Below are 9,051 nucleotides of genomic sequence, written 5' to 3'. Positions count from 1 at the left end.
TTGCAACTGCTGACGGAGAGTCAATGGAGGACGTCTCGCGTAGCAAGGTCGGCCGAGGTCTTGACCAGCCTCGGTTCGATTAAAATGGTGAGGGAAGCGGCCTATGAGTGAAGCGCTAGGTCACCTGCGAAGGATCCTAGAGGGTGCTGACCATACGGTGCTCGGGCTCTGGGTCGCCCAGGATACCCACGCGTGCGTCGAGGAAGATATTGGAACAAGGAGTAAGAGTTGTTTTGTGAAACCGGGCATGGATCTGGTTGATTGACCTTGCTGGTCTTCAATGGATGAGTCCATGGCTCTTTATATGGATCTGTTGGTTGATCTTGCTGATCTTCAACGAGAGTCCATCTTGATTTTTATAAGTGATTATATTGCCGAGTATTATGGGCTAGGAACTATTGAAAAGGCCCCTGTGTGGACAGGTGGTGAGCGTTCTAGTTGCCAATGATGCCATAGATACTCTGATGAAGGAATGATGGGAAATTATGAATCAACTGGATAAATTGGAAGATTGTGATCAGTGGTACTATGGTTTCATTAAAAGATTGTTTTAAAGTTAGTTGATGCTAAGAAAAAGGCAATTTTCATATTGGGTGTGTAAGTGGTGTGGCTAGATTTATGTTTGCATGAACTTCCGGCTAGGGGGCCTTGGAACTCTTTTCCTTGGTACCCGGGACAAAACCTAACCAAATTCCAAATTGGATCCCATCACTACAGTGGTTGGGTGGTTGGCTAACCCATGGGATCGGATGGGGTTAGGCTGGACTGATGGATCCGTAATCGAGATTTAATTTCTATTATTACGATAGATGAAGTAAATCCCGGATAGAAATTGTTCTATGGATAGGAATCAACGGCTGTGCCTCTTGATGGGGAAAAAAGCGTTGATCCCAATGATCCAAGTGCAAGTTTCTTCCTTGATTTGACCAAGTACCATTAAAGGTGCAGTCAGATCAGTTGATCTGTAATGATCTTGACTGCGTTAGAGTAAAGAGTTATCCTGGTGGAATCGCCCATGCTTTCCGGGTAAGGGAAGTTTTTTCGGGTTCGGTTTTGGAAAAACCGACGGATTAGTCTCTTGTCCGGATATCCGTGGACGAGGCCCCGAGTGTGGGTCCCTGCCCCGCGCATGAAGTGCTACTTCCGCTGCTAGTACCCCGAATCTGTTGCACGGTGGGAACAGGGATCTCACAGTTGGTATCAGAGCGAATTGGTTAATAAAGATCAACTGAGAAGCCAAATATGTCAAAAATTTATCAAGAAGCATAAAAAGGTTGTAATTGTGTGATATAATTCATACAATTTGATATTCAAACTGAAATTCGTAATTGGTAATTGGGTCTTCAGATGGAAGTACCGTAATTATATAGAATCCCTGACTTGTTTGAGGCCTAGACATGATGGTATTTACCTTATAATTCCAAGGGCCGTGACTACCCGTATATACCGAGAGTATACTGCAGCTCTTTACTGACAGTATATACGAGTAAATCTAAGACTTGAAATTATAAGCGTTAATGCTATCCAGAGGATGATTTCGAATGTGGTTGATATGATTTTTAATTCTGTTTGAGAATTGATGAATTGATTTGGATTCTGATTGAAAAATGATGACCCCTGAAATTTGGTTGAAATGTAATAAGCTGAGCGAAACCTCAATGAGGATGAATGGAACGAGTCCCTGTGATGATATTCATAACTGGAATGATACTGTGAGATCCCGATCTCCACCGCGCAACGGATTCGGGGTACTAGCAGCGGAAGTAGCACATCATGCGTGGGTAGGGGTCTCACACTCGGGACCTCGCCCACGGATATCCGAACAAGAGACTAATCCGTCGGTTTTTCCAAAACCGAACCCGAAAAAACTTCCCTTACCCGGAAAGCATGGGCGATTCCACCAGGATAACTCTTTACTCTAACGCAGTCAAGATCATTACAGATCAACTGATCTGACTGCACCTTTAACGGTACTTGGTCAAATCAAGGAAGAAACTTGCACTTGGATCATTGGGATCAACGCTTTTTTCCCCATCAAGAGGCACAGCCGTTGATTCCTATCCATAGAACAATTTCTATCCGGGATTTACTTCATCTATCGTAATAATAGAAATTAAATCTCGATTACGGATCCATCAGTCCAGCCTAACCCCATCCGATCCCATGGGTTAGCCAACCACCCAACCACTGTAGTGATGGGATCCAATTTGGAATTTGGTTAGGTTTTGTCCCGGGTACCAAGGAAAAGAGTTCCAAGGCCCCCTAGCCGGAAGTTCATGCAAACATAAATCTAGCCACACCACTTACACACCCAATATGAAAATTGCCTTTTTCTTAGCATCAACTAACTTTAAAACAATCTTTTAATGAAACCATAGTACCACTGATCACAATCTTCCAATTTATCCAGTTGATTCATAATTTCCCATCATTCCTTCATCAGAGTATCTATGGCATCATTGGCAACTAGAACGCTCACCACCTGTCCACACAGGGGCCTTTTCAATAGTTCCTAGCCCATAATACTCGGCAATATAATCACTTATAAAAATCAAGATGGACTCTCGTTGAAGATCAGCAAGATCAACCAACAGATCCATATAAAGAGCCATGGACTCATCCATTGAAGACCAGCAAGGTCAATCAACCAGATCCATGCCCGGTTTCACAAAACAACTCTTACTCCTTGTTCCAATATCTTCCTCGACGCACGCGTGGGTATCCTGGGCGACCCAGAGCCCGAGCACCGTATGGTCAGCACCCTCTAGGATCCTTCGCAGGTGACCTAGCGCTTCACTCATAGGCCGCTTCCTTGGTCCCTCATCCACCGTACCGGAAGCTCACCATTTTAATCGAACCGAGGCTGGTCAAGACCTCGGCCAACCTTGCTACGCGAGACGTCCTCCATTGACTCTCCGTCAGCAGTTGCAACTTTATCAGTTAGGTCTCCACGACCTTAATCACAAGACGGTCAAAATGCTTTCCCAGCATTCTTGACATAAAACAGCCATTTACAAATAGCATTTACAAACAGTTTACAAATACAATTTCTATATTAACTCTAATTTTTCCACATTATCCCTCATATAATCCACATTACTTATTCCTCATTCCATTTATATGTGTACTCATCCAATCACATCATTTTCCATCTCTTCACTTCAGATTCCTTCACATCACATATTATATATTCACATCCATACATCCACATCCACATCCACATTCACATCCATACATCCACATCTACATGCTTACCTCCATTTTCACATCCTCATTTATACATCCACATCCCATATCCACATTCATACATACACATCCATATCCACATCCATACATCCACATCCACATGCATACATCCACTATCACGTCCTCATTCATACATCCACATCCACATGCATACATCCACTATCACGTCCTCATTCATACATCCATATCCACATACATACATACATCCACATCCACATTCCCATTCACATCTATACATCCACATCTACATCCACATGCATACATCCACTATCACGTCCTCATTCATACATCCACATCCTCATGCATACATCCACTATCAGTCCTCATTCATACATCCATATCCACATACATACATACATCCACATCCACATTCCCATTCACATCTATACATCCACATCTACATCCACATACATCCACATCCACATTCCACATTCACATCTATACATCCACATCTACATCCATATACATACATACATCCACATCCACATTCCACATTCACATCTATACATCCACATCTACATCCACATTCACATATATCCACATCCACATTCCCATTCACATCTATACATACACATCTACATCCACATACATACATACATACATCCACATCCACGTTCCACATTCACATCTATAAAACCACATCTACATCCACATTCACATACATCCACATCTACATTCACATTCACATCTATATCCACATCTATATTCCCATTCACATCTATACATCCACATCTACATCCACATACATACATACATCCATATCCACATTCCACATTCACTTCTATACAACCACGTCTACATCCACATTCACATCTATGCATATACATCTTCATGCATACATCCATTTTCACATGCATACATCCACACTCCCATCTCCACATCCACACATCCACATACATACATCCATTTTCACATTCCCATTCATATAACCCCATATGCCTTCATATCTAATCTTTTATATCAGCTCCATTCTCACCCTATCACAACCCATATATATCTTATCTCATCTCATTCACTTCTTATCTCATCCCATACACATCTTATCACATCTTAACTCATCTTATATGCATCTTATCATATCTTATCACTTCCCATATCTTTTATGCATACTTCTATGCATGAAATTCAATTATGCTAAAAGTAACACTTTTATAATAAAATAATCATCTCTTATGCATACCTCTATGCATGAAATTCAATTATGCTAAAAGTAACACTTTTATAATAAAATATTCATCTCTTATGCATACCTCTATGCATGAATTTTAATTATTGTAAAAGTAACACTTTTATAATAAAATATTCATCTCTTATGCATACCTCTATGCATGAAATTCAATTATGCTAAAAGTAACACTTTTGATATAAAAATTTATCCATTATGCATACTTCTATGCATGTAAATAAAAATGATAAAAGTAACACTTTTGATATAAAAATTTATCCATTATGCATACTTCTATGCATGTAATTAAAAATGATAAAAGTAACACTTTTGATATAAAAATTTATCCATTATGCATATTTCTATGCATGTAAATAAAAATGATAAAAATAACACTTTTGATATAAAAATTTATCTATTATGCATACTTCTATGCAAGTTGAGAATGAATAAAGTTTAAATCTTGTTCTTATCTTGAATCTTGCTCTCTTTGAGACTTTTTCTTGGTGGTTAATCCTGATTTAAATTTTTCTCTAAGTCTCATAATTCGTGCATCTTGCGAAATTATCCCAGTTTGCGAGATGAGGACATCTCGCGTTTTTTAAGTGGGGTAGAATGTAAGATTCCTCCCCCAAACCCCCTTTTGATGTCTAGTATCTTCTTCTATAATCAATCCCTCTTCAGAAATATAAAAGACTTGTTTCTAACTATTTTAACCTAGAGAGAGAAAATATTCTAGAGAGAGAATATTCAGATTTTTAATATTTTTGGATAGAAAATTATCTCATCTTATTAAAATAAGTTCCCCTGAAACAGAAATTCAAAAAGAACTTTCCAATGTGCAATTGGAATTAATTGGAAATGTGTATAAAGGACCTTAGCCTAAGGGTCTAGATTTTCAGAAATTTTTGGATTATGGTCCAATTAAGGTTCCTATGGACCAATAGCATCAATCCATGTGTAAGGAGGAGATAAATCCAATTTGTAAAAGAAGATACCCAAAAATGAGTAAATGCTCACATAAGATGAAGAGTTGAAAATGTACAAGGTTTATTAGTAAAAAACTATGAGCAATATTAAAATGATTCCATTATGACACATATGTAAGGAAGGGGAGTTCTTTAAAGGAGGTGCATATTTCACATAAGATGAAGAGTTGAAAATGTACATGGTTTATTAGTAAAAAACTATGAGCAATATTAAAAATATGAGATATTTTGGGTATCCAAAAATGAGTAAATGCTCACATAAGATGAAGAGTTGAAAATGTACAAGGTTTATTAATAAAAAACTATGAGCAATATTAAAATAATTCCATATGTAAGGAAGGGGAGTTCTTTAAAGGAGGTGCATATTTCACATAAGATGAAGAGTTGAAAATGTACATGGTTTATTAGTAAAAAACTATGAGCAATATTAAAAATATGAGATATCTTGGGTATCCAAAAATGAGTAAATGCTCACATAAGATGAAGAGTTGAAAATGTACAAGGTTTATTAATAAAAAAAGCTATGAGCAATATTAAAATGATTCCATTATGACACATATGTAAGGAAGGGGAGTTCTTTAAAGGAGGTGCATATTTCACATGCTTGAATGAGTTTTAAACTCATAAAAATTGAGATATTTCATCTCTCCTCTCTCCTCATTCAAGTCTAGTTCCAAAAAGTTAGCTTAACTGACCTAAAAATGGTCAAAAAGTGACCAAACTGACTTGGAAAATTCTAGAATCAGTTTGCGTGGTTAGGAGCTCAATTTTTCCTATAAATAGAAGCCTCCCCTTGTTGAAAAAAAATATAGTGTTTATGCATCGTTACTCTACTCCACCTAAGCCAAGAACTGTGAATTCATTTAATAATTCACTAGTTTTTGGAGCTTCCCTCTTTCTTCAATCCCCATTAGTGGCTCCATCAACATACTTAACCAATTGATTGGTTGGGGGCCTCTACTGTGAACAAAGAATCAAGCAACTTGTAAGGTAATTAGTGAATATTGCTCTTTCTATAATTTCTCAATGTTTCTCTCTTCTCAACCCCTCTCAAGCTTGAGAAGCTTAATTGGTATGGTTTTTTAAATGCTATTGAAGTTAATTGGTGAATAGTAGTGAAGAGTTACATAATTTAATAAATGCTATTGAAGTTAATTTTCATTTATGTTTAAATTCTAATGGTTTTTATGTAATTTCTCTCTCTCACTCAAGAAATGGTCATACTCATGACCCATTCTCAATCCAAAAGAAGCTTTTCATAAAGCTTTTCCTTAATCCAAGATTAAGCTATGCTTGAGGCCAAATTAATGGTTTTTTTTTCTATGCTTTTAGTTTATGCATATTGATGATTCAATCCATTATGGATTAATGATCCAATTAGAGATCATTTTAATTACTTCCTTAATGATAAGCTTTATCCCTTAGAAAAATTGAGATTTATCAGTCATAGCAGCGGAGCTATGGCAAAATTTTTATAAAAATTATGCATAAAATAATTTCATTCAAAGCATAAAAAGAGGACTTCCGACCATATTCTAGGAATTATCATCCTAGACTAATTGAAAGAATTTCATTATAATCATAGAGAAATTGAATTTTTATATTATGCATAAAGAATAAGTTTTTATATCAAAAGTGTTACTTTTATCATTTTTATTTACTTGCATAGAAGTATGCATAATAGATAAATTTTTATATCAAAAGTGTTATTTTTATCATTTTTATTTACATGCATAGAAGTATGCATAATGGATAAATTTTTATATCAAAAGTGTTACTTTTATCATTTTTAATTACATGCATAGAAGTATGCATAATGGATAAATTTTTATATCAAAAGTGTTACTTTTATCATTTTTATTTACATGCATAGAAGTATGCATAATGGATAAATTTTTATATCAAAAGTGTTACTTTTAGCATAATTGAATTTCATGCATAGAGGTATGCATAAGAGATGAATATTTTATTATAAAAGTGTTACTTTTACAATAATTAAAATTCATGCATAGAGGTATGCATAAGAGATGAATATTTTATTATAAAAGTGTTACTTTTAGCATAATTGAATTTCATGCATAGAGGTATGCATAAGAGATGATTATTTTATTATAAAAGTGTTACTTTTAGCATAATTGAATTTCATGCATAGAAGTATGCATAAAAGATATGGGAAGTGATAAGATATGATAAGATGCATATAAGATGAGTTAAGATGTGATAAGATGTGTATGGGATGAGATAAGAAGTGAATGAGATGAGATAAGATGTATATGGGTTGTGATAGGGTGAGAATGGAGGTGATATAAAAGATTAGATATGAAGGCATATGGGGTTATATGAATGGGAATGTGAAAATGGATGTATGTATGTGGATGTGTGGATGTGGAGATGGGAGTGTGGATGTATGCATGTGAAAATGGATGTATGCATGAAGATGTATATGCATAGATGTGAATGTGGATGTAGACGTGGTTGTATAGAAGTGAATGTGGAATGTGGATATGGATGTATGTATGTATGTGGATGTAGATGTGGATGTATAGATGTGAATGGGAATATAGATGTGGATATAGATGTGAATGTGAATGTAGATGTGGATGTATGTGAATGTGGATGTAGATGTGGTTTTATAGATGTGAATGTGGAACGTGGATGTGGATGTATGTATGTATGTATGTGGATGTAGATGTGTATGTATAGATGTGAATGGGAATGTGGATGTGGATATATGTGAATGTGGATGTAGATGTGGATGTATAGATGTGAATGTGGAATGTGGATGTGGATGTATGTATGTATATGGATGTAGATGTGGATGTATAGATGTGAATGTGGAATGTGGATGTGGATGTATGTATGTATGTGGATGTAGATGTGGATGTATAGATGTGAATGGGAATGTGGATGTGGATGTATGTATGTATGTGGATATGAATGTATGAATGAGGACGTGATAGTGGATGTATGCATGAGGATGTGGATGTATGAATGAGGACGTGATAGTGGATGTATGCATGTGGATGTAGATGTGGATGTATAGATGTGAATGGGAATGTGGATGTGGATGTATGTATGTATGTGGATATGGATGTATGAATGAGGACGTGATAGTGGATGTATGCATGTGGATGTGGATGTATGAATGAGGACGTGATAGTGGATGTATGCATGTGGATGTGGATGTATGGATGTGGATATGGATGTGTATGTATGAATGTGGATATGGGATGTGGATGTATAAATGAGGATGTGAAAATGGAGGTAAGCATGTAGATGTGGATGTATGGATGTGAATGTGGATGTATGGATGTGAATATATGATATGTGATGTGAAGGAATCTGAAGTGAAGAGATGGAAAATGATGTGATTGGATGAGTACACATATAAATGGAATGAGGAATAAGTAATGTGGATTCTATGAGGGATAATGTGGAAAAATTAGAGTTAATATAGAAATTGTATTTGTAAACTGTTTGTAAATGCTATTTGTAAATGGCTGTTTTATGTCAAGAATGCTGGGAAAGCATTTTGACCGTCTTGTGATTAAGGTCGTGGAGACCTAACTGATAAAGTTGCAACTGCTGACGGAGAGTCAATGGAGGACGTCTCGCGTAGCAAGGTCGGCCGAGGTCTTGACCAGCCTCGGT

Source organism: Cibotium barometz, chromosome 2 (assembly GCF_041138505.1).
Source record: "Cibotium barometz isolate CiBa-2024 chromosome 2, ASM4113850v1, whole genome shotgun sequence".
Classification (NCBI taxonomy): domain Eukaryota; kingdom Viridiplantae; phylum Streptophyta; class Polypodiopsida; order Cyatheales; family Cibotiaceae; genus Cibotium; species Cibotium barometz.
This window is presented reverse-complemented; position numbering follows the sequence as displayed.